Source organism: Poecilia formosa, unplaced genomic scaffold, assembly GCF_000485575.1.
Source record: "Poecilia formosa unplaced genomic scaffold, Poecilia_formosa-5.1.2 Scaffold217, whole genome shotgun sequence".
NCBI classification, from domain to species: Eukaryota; Metazoa; Chordata; class Actinopteri; order Cyprinodontiformes; family Poeciliidae; genus Poecilia; species Poecilia formosa.
In genome coordinates this window covers 414,454-430,770 of record NW_006800156.1, presented here as the reverse complement: position 1 = coordinate 430,770, position 16,317 = coordinate 414,454, and positions in this window count along the sequence as shown.

The following is a 16,317-nucleotide window of genomic DNA, read 5'->3' as shown; positions in this document are numbered from 1 at the left end:
TATTGTATTCATTAAACTCATTGAAGTTTATGTTGTTTCAGTTTGATGGTTTTTCAGTGAGATCCTCCATCCCACATTAATCTGATCAGTAAAGTGACTATTGGTGTTAAGAAGAGTTAGAAGTGGTTCTACCATTTAAACTAAAGTTTAAAACTTTTCTTCATCGGCTCCTCGGTGCTGATCTTCTGTTTCTGGTCATTTCATAAAACGTATCCGTTTTTGATTCACTTCTGTTATTCCTGGTTTTCTTCCCAGTTGATTATTTCACGCCTCTTCAGATTCATCCGTCAGCAACAAGCCGCCTCATTACAACACGGAGGAAAAACAAGCGAATTATTTACCTTCGTTCGTTTTCAGCTCCACCTCAACATCAGTAAGGACTCGTTTTGGAGATGTGCAGCTAATAAAACATTGTTGTACAACCCGCCCTTTGTTTCCTCCAAAGCCTGAAGTGCCTAATTGGAGGTTTTATTATTATTTTCCTTTTCTCTCGTCTTCAAAAGCTGCTTGTGTAACAGCTGCTGTTGCCAGCAGTAACAAGTAGGACACACAGCAACACTGAAACCCAAATTAAAGCTGCCAAACGCACACATGCATGCATGTACCAGCAGAAATATGCAGCTTTAATAACAAGCCGCTGGCGTCGCTCCAGCCTGCTGTCATCAGGAGGAGTTGGACTGATTGCAGCTGCAGATAAAGCAAATGAATACATCGCATCATATAAACATGATGATCTCCAGAGTGGTGCAGAACACCTCAGGTGCTGCTGGCCGCCTTATTACTTGTGATATTAAGGAGAAAAACAGTCGCTCTGTGAAAACGGGAATCAAGGCGTCGTGCAGCAGAGACGTGGCTGATTGAACGGACTCCATCCTTTCACATCCACTTCTCATTCGTCTCCAGCTCCTCTTTTCTTCTGGAACAAAACCAGAATTTATCACGTCCTCCTTCGCTGAGAAGTCATTAAATCACCGCGACCCGATCCTGACCTGCACAAGATGGCGTCTCTCACCGAAACCTTAACAATGACACGGTAAACAAGAAGGACTGTCAGGGTCGCCCGTCCAGGTCCTCAGCAAAAATCAGACACACATTGATGTAACATAAGAACAAAATAAAAAACAATCTTTTGTGGTTTCTATGGTGATTCCTGACATTTTTTGGTGAATAAGTAGGAGGAGAAGCCCACAGCATCACTGTTTATAGGCACCCCGACTGAAACGCTGGAGGCATTTTAATCACAGATAGTGAATTAATAATCAAGATGGAAATGAAATGAAAATTACTTCAGCGTTCGCAGGTTGAGCTACTTCACTGCTTCTTCAGGTAGTTTTGTTCCATATTGATCAAAAACAACTCGATCTACTCAAAGTGGCCAGATTTCCTTTATGTTTTAACAAGAAATCTTTTGTAGGAAGTAATTAGTGAGAAATCAATTGAAAGGAGGCAGAGGAAGTTGTTCTGACTGAGGAATCCCTGCGGTGAAACGAGGCTCCGCTTTGATAAAACATGTCATCTGGGAACGTTTTTCATTTCCCTGACATGATGACAAAAACGACGACGCTGAGAAAATATAAACAAATCAAGCTGCTGCACAAAACCTCCCCACTTTATGTGCTTTTCATGTTCAGAAATAGACACAGAAGGCAGAAGATACATAAAAACATTACATTTATATTCACATTTATTCAGCTTTTAAGATAAAGTTCAAATTGGTTTTGCTCTAAAGTCACATTTAATTCTCATCTCTGTCAGACTTTTTCCAAAATGAAAAAATCAAATCAGGAAGAAGTTTAGGGACAAAAAGCAGAAGAAAGAAAAACATCAGGCTGGTTTAGACAAACGGTTTTTATTTTGAGAACAAAGACGTCATGTCAGCAAAAACCTGCCTAAAATATCCACAGAAATCAGAGGAAAAGACACAAACAGGAATATAAACTTACATTAAATAAACACGGTTTGTCTGGCAGCATATTTTAGATGCAGTTGGTTGATTTGCCTCTTAAAGTGCTGAAAACGGAGCCCTGAGGAACCCCAGGCACCTGGAGCTGAATGTGGATCTGATGGAAGCAGGAAGACATAGAAATACTTTATTTACTTTATTTATCAACTGTACGTCAAATTAGTTAAAAAATATATCATGAAGAGGAAAATCATTTCATTAGAGTTTAACCTCCCTGTCTAACACTTTAATACCCAGACTGGACAACTTTTAGGTTTTTGAAATGAGACACATTTTATATTCTTGTTATTTTGGGAACTAAACACATTTTCTCACACCAGAGCTGTGATGTACAGCGATTGTTGTTGTGAGCGTTTGCTCCTCCTGATGATTATGGTTGTGTTGTGCTAACAGAATGAACGTCTTTCATTCTGTAAAACTTTGTTTGTATTTATGATTCCTGCTGCAAACCAATTTCTCATGAAACATCAAACTAACTGAGCACAAAAATCACAAGAAGAATCATAAAAATAAACTTTAATTATCATTAGTTATCATTAATTATCATTAGTTATCATTAATTATCATTAATTATCATTAATTAAGGAGTGAACATGAGGTGTGTTTACATTAACACCAAATATTCAAACAAGTTTAAATAAATAATCCTGTCTTCTAAACGTCTGAAGATGTTTGCTCTGTATTTCTGACATAATGGTTTTATCTGGTTTATTATTTCTGATTTGACGCTTTTGAAGCCGCTGCATGAATATAAACTGTAATATTTATAAACGGAGCTGCTGGCATCTCACATCCCTCTTGAAAACAGATTAAATGCCTGAACGAGGTTTTATTTTCTAACTAAAGTGTCATTAGTTACTGTCGAAGAGGCCTCCACCGTGTTGGACGACATTTAAACCCTTTGGGAGGAAACTGAGGGATCGCAGGTGAAGGAATAACTGGATCACATCGTTTAGACTTTTCTTTTTTAAAGAAATGTGTCCAGATGGGCTAAAACTGTCATTTTCCAGCTAATGTCTCCATATTTTTCTGAATCTGATCATTAATCACGTCCTCCAGCCTGCTTTAAGTGAAAAATTGTACCTGTAAACTTCTGAGGACAGTTGAAAACAGGAAGAGGGATCGCTCCGTATTAAACGTACATTAAATCAGTGATGATCGTTTTTCCTTAAACTTTTCCCTGTGAATCTGGGAGCGAAGCTGTGATCCATCATGCTAACTGAGCCGCTTTCCTTCAGCTCATCTGAACTTAAAGCTGCTCATCCATTATGTCTTTCGTTCACATCTAATCCATATTTCTGAGCCTTTGCAGTCGCCGCTGCAGATAAATGAGGGAGATCAGTTTCACCAGGCCGCAGCTGAAATCCCATCAGGTTTAATAGATTTTTGGGAAAACGTGGCGACTTCGCTGAGGTGACTGGAAAGAGACGAGCGATGGCAGGTCTTCATCTGCAGCTCTGCTCCAGACAGGCATCACCTGTTTCCATCGGCTGCTGGCAGATTGATGGACGTCTGGTCAGAAATCTGCAGCCCACAGACGCCAACCTGAGCCGTTTTCCTCCTTCACGGCTTCCTGTCGCTGTTACAGGTTCAGATCAGCTGCAGTTTGCGTTCAGAGACAATAAATCATTATAATGCACACAGAATACAGGGAGTTATTAATATGTCGATAGATGGAGAGAAAACATCGATCTGCTGCAGCAGGTCTCAGAAGTTCCTCAAACTTTTTACACAAAAATCTATCAAGGAAACTTTAAAATGGTTTTGTCTCCTTGCTAAAAACCAGAGTTGTTCCAGCAGCCTGGTAAATAACAGTGGTATAAATGATGAATTGTATGTTTTGGTGTCTTTGTTCCTCTGACACAACCAGTGCTGTTCTCACAGGTTTATTCACAGTTTACTTCCTGGAATATTAAAGCTCCATTTGGAAACTCGTATGCTCATTTTCTAAATCTCAGACGTTTCTTTGCAGGAACACACAGAACTTGTCGAAATGTAAAAGAGTTTTTATCAGAATTTCACGTTAGTTTAGTTGACTTTAGCGTGGAGTTTACTTTTCTGTAGTTTCTTTATTTCTCTCAGAGTTTCTTTCTTTCCCTGAACTTCTCCTGATGTCAGGAGAACCTGGAGGTCACGTTTCCTCACCTTACTGGATGCTTTCTGATAACTTACGTGTTGCTTTCTGGACGTTTACAGATACGTTTTATCAATCACTCAAATGATCCACTTACTCTATGTACAGTGTTTTTATGTATTTGATATTCCTCTGTGGGACAATAAAATAATTTCTGTTCTGTTGTAAACGTCTGTATTTTGTATTTCTTGCACGTTTTGTCCCACTTTGTCTCTTTGTGGACATTCAGGATGATTTGGTTTTATTCTAGAATATCCTGGATCTCAACAGTAAAAGGACATTTTGAAGGTTTATTATGATCTGGTCTCATTTCATGCATAGTTCACCTCTCTTCCCCTGATTGCATTCCTGTCACACACACACACACACACACACACACACACACATCATTATTCAAGCAGTTTCAAGGTGTTGCTCCATCTGAACGCTTGCGTTCATTGATAACTCAGAACCTTTTTCTGGCTTGTTATGCACGACTAACATACTGTCTTCATCACTTCAGGCTCTGCTGTTCCTTATTGCATCTCCATATCTGCTGCAATTATAAAATACATCTGGGAGTCAAGTTTGTATGACACCAAGCTGGAAATTATGCATAGAAGTGAAATCATATGTCGAGTCCGTATGTTTTCTGATGTGAGCAAACAGAGGAAAGGCAACTCTGATGTATTACGTTCAGAGATAAAATTATTCCTTCAGATGAAACGTTTGACGTATTCAAATCACTTCACGTCAGAGAGTCAGACTAAAATCAGCAGATCATTTAGAGCATGTGTCAAACTGAAGGCTGGGGGGCCAAACCCGGCCCCCTGGAGCTGTTAATGTGGCCATTTGGACCCAAGAGGGACGAATAAACGTTATGGTATCGATCAAATCAAAGCAGTTTAATCTGTAGTTTTATTTATATCCTGTCAAACTGCATCAGTCTCTCCAATTTTTCATGATTCTACGATAACAGAAAATCAATCACTTTTTCACAATAATGCATAATTCTAGTTTACTGTAAATTTTCCACCAAACTGGTCAAAAACATTGAGTTTATGTGATGCTAACGCCCACCTGCAGGTGGCAGTATTTCTTGAGATAATTTGCAAATATCTCTAAATTAGTTCCACAACAACAACAAACAAAATCCTGCTCAGCTGATCAATTTGTAAAAATGCAGGCACAGCTATTAATATTTTAACAGTTTAATAGGTTGAATTGATACATTCTGGGAAACCGGCCCTTTAAGGACATCCATGATCTTGTCCCTGATTTAGCGGGTTAAGTTTCAGTACCTACAGAAAGTTTTCACTCCCTTTGGACTGAAATTTTGAGAACTTTGAAACTTTCTTAAACATTGAATCTCCTCAGAACGACGCATTAGTTATGGATCGAAATATTAGCAGAAACTGCAGCTTCCTGGATGGAAAATTCACAGAAACTGAACTGACTCAAGACTTTTCACATTATTGTAAATGTTTTCTCAAGCAAGAAAAGCAAATGATCTCCAAAGTGACATGATTTAATATGAATGCATTGCATCGATTCTGACAGGAGGTAATATTCATGCAGCAAACAATAATCTGACGGTTTGTGTAAAACAGGAAAAGGTTTGGAGAGACGGAGGAGCAGCATGGATGACTGGACGGATCCGCTGAGGAAAGAAAAGTTCTGGAACCAGATAAAAATATGTTTGAGAACAACCAAGAGGAGGAGGAGAAGTGATGGCCTGAGGGATGAAGAGGAGACTGGCAGGGGGGGAAAACCACAAACTGGTAGAAACATTAAACAAAAGGAGAATCACTGCTGGCTCAAAATAAATCTAGTTAATTCATAATCCTTGATGTTGTTTATTAAGGGTCTGGTTATGTGGATTAACTCTGAGAAGTCACTATCTTACTCCAGCCACAGTAGCCTTACAGTCACTGCGGCTTAAAGAAGCGATTTAAAAGTTACACAGATGAATAAATGTCTACATGGAGTCCAGCAGGAAAGTTTGATTATTTTTGCTTTCCTTTTCCTTCTTATTCTTTTATTTTCCTCTGCTTCATCATCTTCTTTTCTTCTGGTGTGAAAAGTGAAAGTCAAAATCAGAGGTAAAAACTATAGAAAATACTGAAGCACTTTCTCAAAAGTCAGTTGGAAAGACACATTTTACAAATTTCTCTTCCAAGTGAATAATTCAACGTAAAAAATGCTTTTTTGATTGATACCAACGACTCCAGCTGGATTAAACAAAACAACATAAATATCTTGGAGTAGTTGCTTTGTGTTGGAAGGAGAACAAGGAACAGCGGAGAACACGTCCATAATGAGTTAAATATCAGAGGAAGTTAAGATAACAGGATGTGCTTCAGTTTATCTGAGAGTTTTCTGCAGAAACTGTTTCCTCTGAAGGCATCAGAGAGGCATTGTTGGATGCTGTTTTGTGAAATTTTAGACAGGATCGGAGGTGATCGGCAACAAGAATGAGTCAATACGCTGGTCTGCTAGAATAAATGTGTCTTTTATTCCCCACAGATTACAGCAAAGCAATCATTCACACACTGATACGTGATGCTATATATATTGTCCTCTAATATATCTCTCGCTCTTACCTTGACACATGGACCGGAGAGCCGTCGATCCGGGCAGAGCAGCAATCACGTGCCGGGCGTCCGTACATGACCCACAGCAGACTCTGCCAAGATGAGGAACTACCCCGATTTTATACTCTTGAACAAGCATCCTTGCGTCAGAGTGAAGAATGGCCACTTCCTCCCTCCCAGGCAGGTTCTCCAAGAATAGTGCAGCCATTTCCCGTCTCATATCTGACCACTTATTCCAGAATGACCTCTTAAGACACGACCCTCACTATCGAACAATGGAACTCAGAGCAGTCAGGTTATGAAACACAGAATGACCATTCACTTGTCCAGACGTCCAAAAATATCTAGCACGAACTTAGAGCGTGATCAGCTACGTGACAACCAACCTCTGTCCACGTGCTTAAGTCGTGTACAACAATATCTATCACGACCTCAGAGCATGATCAGGTTATATAACAGATTATGAAGGTAGGTTATGCGTTACATAAAGAGTATATAAGACATTATCAAAGAACAAATATAATATTTCTATATCAGGTGTTAATCACCGCTTCCTGGTCAGCCTCCATCAGGACCAGCGCGAGAAGGCCAGCAGAGTTTTACTCGTTAGTGTAAAAGTATTTTAATCAGAGTGAAAGCAGACGGAGGTTTAATTTAATTGGTTTTCAGCAGCAGCTGTCAGCGCGACGACCAGCAGCAGCTACTCACACTGTCACTAATTATGCTCTACACTTCCTGCTTCCTTCCTCGCCTTCTCAGCGGCCGCCGCGCGGGCATCGACGTTTTTCCCCTGATGAACCGTTTTTGGAAGTTTTTTTCGTCAACTAAACAGAAACAGTTGGAGTTTGTCATCTTAATTTAATGTCTCATCAAGTGGGGGTCGTGCAGCTGTTTGATGCTGTGGCTGTGATGAATGGATGCATTAATAAAGTTTGACACACGAGGAGCTGAGGACAAAAACTACAGAAACCGGTAGGAAGGTCTGACTTTGGACGAAGCGATTTGTTAAAACGTTTAATTTGTTCACGAAAAGCAGCTCAAGGTTCCGGTTTCTCCTAGAGATTAGCATCTAGATTTACATCAGAGTTACCTGCTTAAAAATGTTGATATTTTAGGTTTTTATCAACAGTAAAGATGCTAAAAGTTTAGAGGAGAGTTTCAGAGTAAATATTTGTGTCTATTAAATCTAACTAATACTTGGTTAGATGTTGTTTTTGCAGTGTAGATAAGTTTCCATCTTGCTGGATTTGTGAGGCAGATTTTCTGGTCTGGATTCAGTCGTGTCAACTTTCCTCCAAACTGTTTAAATCTCAGACACTTTGCTCGGCTCTTTAGGGGAACTGGATCGTTTTGGTTGGTGGTCTGACGGCTGTGAGCGATGAATCTGCTCCAGGATTATCTCCACACCGTTACGAGCCTTTAAATCTCCTCCTCTGATTTCACTTTATAGGAACACAGTTTATATTTTTAGCCTGTTACTACTCCAAACTTTCTCTCCAGGCTTTATAAGAGCAGCTAAGCCGAGAAGCAGAGGGGTAAAGTGGTGCATGGGGAGACGTGGCCTCTCCAAACACCCACCCACCGAGCTGCTTTCCTGGATCTGGAGAGCCGAGAAGGAAAAGTCGCCAACAACAGGTCAGTGTGGGCTTTTAGAAAAGCTGCTGGAGCGAAAAGGAAGAAGATTTCTCTTCTTCTACTTCGCTGGCTTGCAACAAATTCCAAAAACCAAAACGTGGGGCTGCTGCTTTTATGTAGGCCACTTTTATAAATCGTAGAGATTTACACCGGCTGATGCTTCCTGCTGGGAGCTCAATCTGAAAGTGAGGAGAGGAGAGAGAGGAGTCAGACTTGTTCCTGCCTGCAGACACAAAAGTAAAACACAATAACCTCCAGTTTCAGCATGAATCTGATCTGCTTCAGATCGAATTCTCTGGTTTCTCAGCAGGTCAGAGTTCACATCTCGACGCCCTGCTGCTGCAGCTGGGACCTGAAGTAAACACGCCGCAAACCTCCAGACAACAAAATCACTCATAAACCCGAGAGAAAGACGACTTTCACAAGTTCCTTCATGTCTTTTTCTGCTGTGGGTTTGTGAGGTGAAGGTGAAGCTGAGCTCATAAAGAGTTTCACCGCTCAGGCTGTAAAACTCAGGAAAACTCTGAAACTCTGTCTTTCTAACACATTTTCAACATACAGGAAATGAAAGCAATAAGTTTAAACCTTAAATATTTAATTTAGAGCCTGATTCACTGTTGAAGTGAGAGTGAACAACAGAAGAATCAGAAATCAGTGGAGGATATAAAAAAATCAGAAAAATGTCTAAATCTGGTTTGGTAAGCGAGTTCACCCTGACTGCAGCTGCAGGATGCTGAACGAAGCTTCAAAAACCTAAAACGTCTTCATGGAAAACAAAACCTGGTTTCCTCCTGCTGATGTGGAAGTTTGTCTGTCAGGCAGAAAGAGGCTGAACGTTCCTGTCAGGTCAGCAGGGAGGAAAACGAAAAATAAAAAATAAAAACAGGAAATAAAAGCATAAACCAAACACAGAACACTGTGAAGCACAGAGGTGGAAGTGTCATGGTTTGGGAAGGCAGGATCTGTCCAGGTCACCATATGAAAACTAATAAAAGTAGAACTGGACATGAACCAGAACATCCAGTAGATCCACCAAGGACTGGGCTGAAACCTGAGAAATGGAAAGTCTTTGGCCTAGTCAAAGCCCAGATTTTGGTCTTAAGGAGATGACACTTCCTCAGATTGATGTCAGAGCAGGTAGATAATGGAGCTAAATGATGGAGTTATTCCATCCTGAAGGGTAATCCCTGACTCTACCGGGTGCCGTTAGGGTCAAACCTCGTTGTTTTTAATGAATCGTGTTTTCTGTGAATTGACTCCTCATTTGCTTCACATGAACTCAGTTTGGCTCCAGACGTTCCTGTGGTCCAACATGATTCCCTCACAAACCATCCGTATCGCATGAATCCAGACGTTTCTCCAGTGTTTCCAGATGAATATCCTATGAAAAGACCAACATTTCCAGTTCTGGTTGTTTTGATTCAAACCACAATAGGAAGCTCATCTTCACAGGCATCAGAGGAAATAACTCACTGCCTGCTAGCTCGTCTATTTGTAGCTTGTAAATGCTCTGAGTTGTCAGTGAAAAGGCTTTTATAAAAGGTTTAATTTGCTCCTTTCTTCTGTTTCTCTAACGCAGCATAAATAAATCCTCGCTTCGCTGCATCTCCATCTGCATCCAACGGTCAGGCAGTTTATTATCTAATGATGGAGGAAGAGCGTTTTAATGCATCGACTCTGATTGTTAAGGGACGGATCAACATGAAGCTGACCATGAACCGAGCCAGTGGTTATCGGACTGGCTGGTACCATCATGGGTGGGTACCAAGTCCAACTGGAAAATCAATCAGCACCTTGTGTTACGAGTTAATTAGCTGACTGGAGAGTTTCCAATATTTAACTTTTTTATTTATTTATCTACTTATTTAGACTCTTCCTTCCCACATTGAATGAAGCATCAACCTCACATTCTCCTGCTTGAATGTCCAATTATTTATACAGTTTTAATATTAACAGCAGTATTTCTGGTCGTTGACACATCCGTCCTGCAACATGTTTTGCAATCAGCTCCTTTTAAATTAAATTTTCTGAGACGTAATTTTGGGTTTTTAATTATCTGGAAGCTGCAGTGATTAAACTGGAGACTTAAAATCTTTAACTTTGTGATGAATCTGTATGAGTTTCACTTTCTGAAATGACTTTTTCATGTTTACATTTTTGAGATCCATCTGAATCTAAAAGTCCTGTCGGGTTGGAGCGTTTCTAATAATCCGGACCTCGCCTCAGCAGAACCTTCGGCTCAGAACCGATTATCTCTGCATGCAGGTTTGGGTTTTGTTGTGAGCAGAAGCCCGGCTGCGTCGGGTCGCCTCAGCGGTAAACTCCTTCCTCCTGCAGAATCAAAGCAAACAAACCAAACCTGAAGCCAAACAATAAACCTGAATGTGGCTGAAACTTCCTGCCGGGTCGTTTTAATGGCTGCAGTGAGAACAATCCCCCTGATCTCCATTTGAAACTGAGTCACATCCCCCCGCTGTCCTCTGAGGTTATTATCAACCTTTCAACATTCATTTCTCTCACTACGTCAGACGTGACGCAGCCTGGCTGCGTTCCTCCACCTCTCTGAGCCGTCAGCCTCCTGCTGCTGTCACAAACGCAAAGCGGGGAACAAATTAGCCTCCTGATTCGGGAACACCATTTCCTTTAACTTCTCGTGTAATGAGAAAGACATCAGCCAGCGTTTTTTGGAGAGCTACCGTGACAAACGGCGTTTCTGGTCCGCATTTATATTCCCTCTTGACATTTGCATCCATTTCTCTTCCTCTTTTGTATCCAAATCGTGTTGGTTCTGCTCTCTGTCAGACCCGACGGGATGAAATTAAAAAGAGACGAATGATGGATGGAGTTCATGTGAAAATTGTGTTTGAGGTGTTTCTGAATGCAATGAGAGGCCATTTGCCCCCTTGAATGGAGCAAATAATTTCGATGTAAGTGTCAGAAAGCGTTAGAGCAGAGAAACGGAGGTCAGGGGTCACCGTTCAAGCCTCAGACCTGAGGCTGTTTCTGCATCGTTTGACAATTTTCTGTGAATTTTGACTGAAAGTCTGAAGTTGTTCCTGGGATATCTGTTCCTGCAGCTCTGCTCACCAGGGAGGCCTGGACTTCCTGTAGCTTTGGTTTGATGTTTTCAAAGCTGCTCATGTTCTTTGGTTCTGATATTGATGTGAAATAGATGATATCTGACAACTTTGCCCAGAGAAACTTTACCGAATGTGTCTTTCCGTCAAGTTTAGTTCTAGTTTTTCACCAGCCAGTAACTGAAAAGTTACATGTGCTAACCTTAAAGCTCTCATCATAAGCATTAGCTCTGCTGAAGCTAAAGCTAGCACGCTAGCTTCAGTTCAAATAGACCTTGAAAGACTCCAAGCCTCTCAGTCATCAGGTCATTCGAAAGTTTTCATTTCTGCAACTGAAGCCATTTTTTTGGCACAAGTACAAGATAAACAATCTAATTTACCTGATCTGAATGTGTTTTACTAATACTAGAAATACAATACTAAAAAATGTAAATATGTCGATTTATGACCAATTTAGCTGGACTGTTTCAGCCGACGTTGAAATACTTCTGGTTTACCGTCATGTCGGTTAAACCAACGTAAATAAGCTGGAGAGTTTATGCATTGAACATTTTGCACTGCACAGAATCTCAACCTCATTTTCAGGTGTATATGCAGTAGAGGAAACTTATTATTACGAGTTAAAATCCCAACTGAGTGAATAAGATCAATAAATAAACCTTGAATTCGCGGTGCTCTGCCTGCTGGACCCTAATGAACGGATCTCAGGTGAAACTTTGTAATCAACTTCAGGGTTTTATGAGGCAAGCCAGGCTTCAAACTGGGCGACCAACTGGGAGGTCAATCAATAAGCATCAAAGTTAATGAGGAGAGCGGCAGCCAGGAGCAACAAGCTGATGGCTGCTGGCTGAACAAACCTGAACACATGGCGGGGAGCGGAGCAGAGAGGAGGCAGAGACGGTGCTGGCAGGAGCAGCATCAGCTGTCAGTCACCGAAAACCTTCCTGCAGAGGAATCATTAACTAAAACCGCCAGGAACCTCGTCTGTGTGCAGGCGTTGGGTTTTTAGTTGGTTTGAGGCGTTGGGTTGATTTTTAATCTGCTCACATGTTTGTGATGCTTTCCTCTTCTTTCTCTCTTCAGTTGATTCTCAGCAGCAGCTGAAGAGCTTCTGACTCGGATCCACGCTGGTCCAGATGCTTTATGCTGGTTCTGGTTGAAATGATCCATAAACTGAACCTGGAGGTTCATGGGGAAACGCCGTGTGGTGGGTCACTGCAAAACAAGTTTGGTTTAGTTTCTAGTTCAGATGTCTTAGTACGCTTAAATATGGCAAAAATAACTTAAAAGTAACTTTTCATCAAGATGAGTTTTAAATAAACATCTCTTTAGTGATAAAAATGTTTCAGACATTTTTTCTGTTGTACCTGAAATAATCTACTAGAACTATTATTTTTAAACCAATATTCACTTAAGAAAAGCTCATATCTGGCTGAAAAGTTGTTTGTAAAGTAGTTTCATTTTAATTCAAGTGTAAAATATTTTCACTAGAAACTAAAAAAAATATTTAGTAAGATTTTGTATGGATGAGGATTCATAAAGCTTTCTACACCAGGCCTTGGTTTGCTTTCATTATCGTTTGTTTGAAAAGCTAACGTGACAGAAACATGAGAGAAGCTTCATTTGTAGAAATCTTGAATTCCTTAAAGTCTGGTGAATGTTCTCATCCTTCAGGTTTTATCTTTGTGGAAAAAAAACACCATTTGTAGACGTTTTTCTCATCATCGCTGTTTTGTGTTTGCAGAATTGGTTATTCATGAAGCCTCAGTGAGTTTAATGTTGCTGCGACGCATTACCAGAGGCTTTGAAATGTAATGATGGAGGCTGAAAAGCAAATACTCAAATGTGTTGTTGCACAGGATAATTTGAGGAGCTTTAACCTTGTGGGACAGTTCAGAGCAGATCAGCAGAACTCTGGCCCGCTCTCCTGCTTCTGTTGGGCTTAATTAACTGGATTGGCTCCATTTTCTAAAATCACAAAGTAATCTTGAGAGAAAAGATGGATTTGTGTCTCTACTGCAGAGACACAAAGGCAAACTAGTAAAAGAATGGAACTTTAAAGAAGTTTAGGCAGAAAATTCAACATAAAAATGCGTTTTTGTAAGAATATTGGCACTGTTTGGACCTCTAGAAGTTGTGTATTGTGATGTCATCAGGCGGTGAGGAGCTTAGGAAAGTGTTTCCTCCTCACATTGATGGCCAGGTTACGTTGCCTAAACTCAGTCAGGATTTCATCTGACCAATGATTGAAGCCATGCAATGCTGCAGGCTAGTTTTAGCTGGAAAATTCCAACTTGACAGTTAAAATCAACTGGAACACCTTCTAAGGTCAGATTGTCCCCTGGGACACTGGGAACAACTCTGACTACCCCGTCACGTCCTTCATATTCAGTTCTGATCCGACCGACTGAATGGTGCAGTTAATATGACTCAATAGAGATTTTACTTTGTGGTTTAAATTGGGCTTCTGTCTCTTTAAGAAGCTCCTGCTCTTTCTGAAGCTCCGCCTTCAGGAAGTCATCCCAACATGGCTCCTTTATTAACCCTTTAAGAACGTTTTCACCAGCGCTGCTCTGAGACGTTGCTCCTGTAATGAGCTCAGCAGTTCCACCAGGTGTTTGCTAATTACTGCTGCTAGTCTGAAGGAGCTGAGTGGTTGCCATGGAGATTATAGGATTACTCTAACATGTCTGGAAGAATCAAAGCAACACTCCAGTTATGTTTTGATGATGAGAGAGTAACATGTGATATAAAGCTAAAAGTGGATTTTATGTGATACTGCCCCTTTAAGAACTGCTGATTTGTTGAGTTTTTTGAAGGACTTTTTCTTTAAATAGAAAATTTACTGTAATTGCAGTTTCTGTACTTTTGCTTTCTAAAGCATTCTCATTTTCTTTTTAAATAATTGAATCACTCCAAACGTTTGGAGTGCAGCTCTGCTCCCGATGATGAAGAGCAGCATGAAGCTGAGCGTCGCCGCAGCAGAGAGCGTCATGACGGGGGAACATCAGGCTAATCCCGGGTTCTGTTTGGACGCGCCGCTGTCGTTATTTAACGCCGTCACTCGCGTGAAGTTTGGCTCAAGGGCACATCAGAACATGTTAATTTTAAATGCAGCAACGCGCCACTGATGCTGCTTTTATGTGAGCCGTCTCACTGGAAAACAATGTCAACATCTTCGCCTCATTTCGATGTAACAGATGAGCGAGGATTTGTGAAAGCGTGTCCGCCTGCCGGGGGAAGCGAGCTTAAGTCCTTTTATCAGATGTGAGTGAGCGTCATCTCCAGACAGGCGGCTCTTCAGCTTCCCCTGATTTTAGGAGGGAATATTTTCCCTGTGGGCTTCTGCTGCCGTGAAGCTTTGAAGCTAAATGACAGGAGCAGTGAGGGATGGGATGATTGTGGGCTTAAGTGGACCACTGGGCATTTATTTGATACATTTTAATGCTTTCTGTTCCTAGAAAGGCTGATTTATTTACAACCAGGCCGTTTTTAAAGCTCCACAATCTAACTACAGCATGTTTACGTATCAAAATGTGATTCAAATGTAGAAAACACGCAGAGCTGGAAATGATATCATTCTGAATACTTATAAAGTGTTTTCATGGATTTATTTTAAGCGTCTCCTGAAAATGTCAGGTGGGTCTGGGTGCCGCTCGGTGTGAGGACAGATTTGCTCCACTAACGAGGAAGATTAGCATATTCCTGCTGTTGCGTAATGGATTTTAATAAAATAAAGCCAACATAAACCAAATCTGGTTTAGGGATAAAAGAAGACAAGCCACAGTGGGTTTGATTATTAAAGTTTGAAGAAACAGAATATGTTGCAAATGTAATAGTTTATTTTAGTGGAGGGACTAAAGATTTTTATGAAGTTAATCGCTGGGTCAGTAATTAATTAATTACATGTTATTCTACAACCTACATCAACAAAATAACCATTTTCAATTTAAAATCAATTGTTGCTGCTAAGTTATTGATTAAACAGACATGAGGTCAGTAATAAATATACTTATTGTTTTTAATTTGAACAGACCTTCAGTAATATGGACGCTGACGTTAGCGTTGGGGTTGCCTGTGTGCTGCTACACGTTTAGCATTGAGATGCTACTCTAGGCTTGAATAGCTTCACTGACAGGCTAACTCCTTTTAGCACAACTTGACCAAATCAATAGTCTTCCCCAACGTCCAATCAGATCGTAACTCCAGTTTGTCAAAAAAAGCAGCTTCTTCGTCCATGACGTTTGTGCGTCACATTTACAGGCGTACCAGAAACACAAAACAAAGGTTCCAGTTCGGGACGAGTGATTGATTGTTAGAATGTTTTACATGTGATTAATTAACTGAATTTGATGGGTTATAGTTCCAGCCCTGCTTTATTTCTATAACACATGTGGGATTTATTCAAATCTCATCTCTCTGCATTCATTCGGCCTCCAGGATCATAATCCTCGTTTTTCCAGATGACGGCCCACTCCATCACACCGTCTCTGCCAAGAGCTGCTTGTCTTTGGCACAGAAGACTTCTCAACATTTTTATGGACTTAACCCTGCTGGTCAAACCACAAATGAATTTTTCTCACCGACGTGTCGCCATTTAGGAGAAATATTAAATATTTTCCATGGATTTCATGCATAACTGAAGACAAGCCCCATAAACTCCTTGTGTTTACATAGAAACCTTGTTTTGAATCCATCCTGACGGTGATTAGTTGAAAACCTCTGTCACGTTCTGCAGGGACGTATAAATCTTGTAATTTTTAGATGCATATGTTGTTCTCCACACCTGAGTTTAATGAACGGCTCGTTTCCAGGCCTCTGCAGAGCTGCATGACTTTCTGATGAGGAAATCTGAGGCAGGTTCAGGTTTGTTGGAGAAACATTGGCGTGGCAGACAACGGCTCCTCTGGTGTGAAAGCAGAGCTTTTCTGGTAC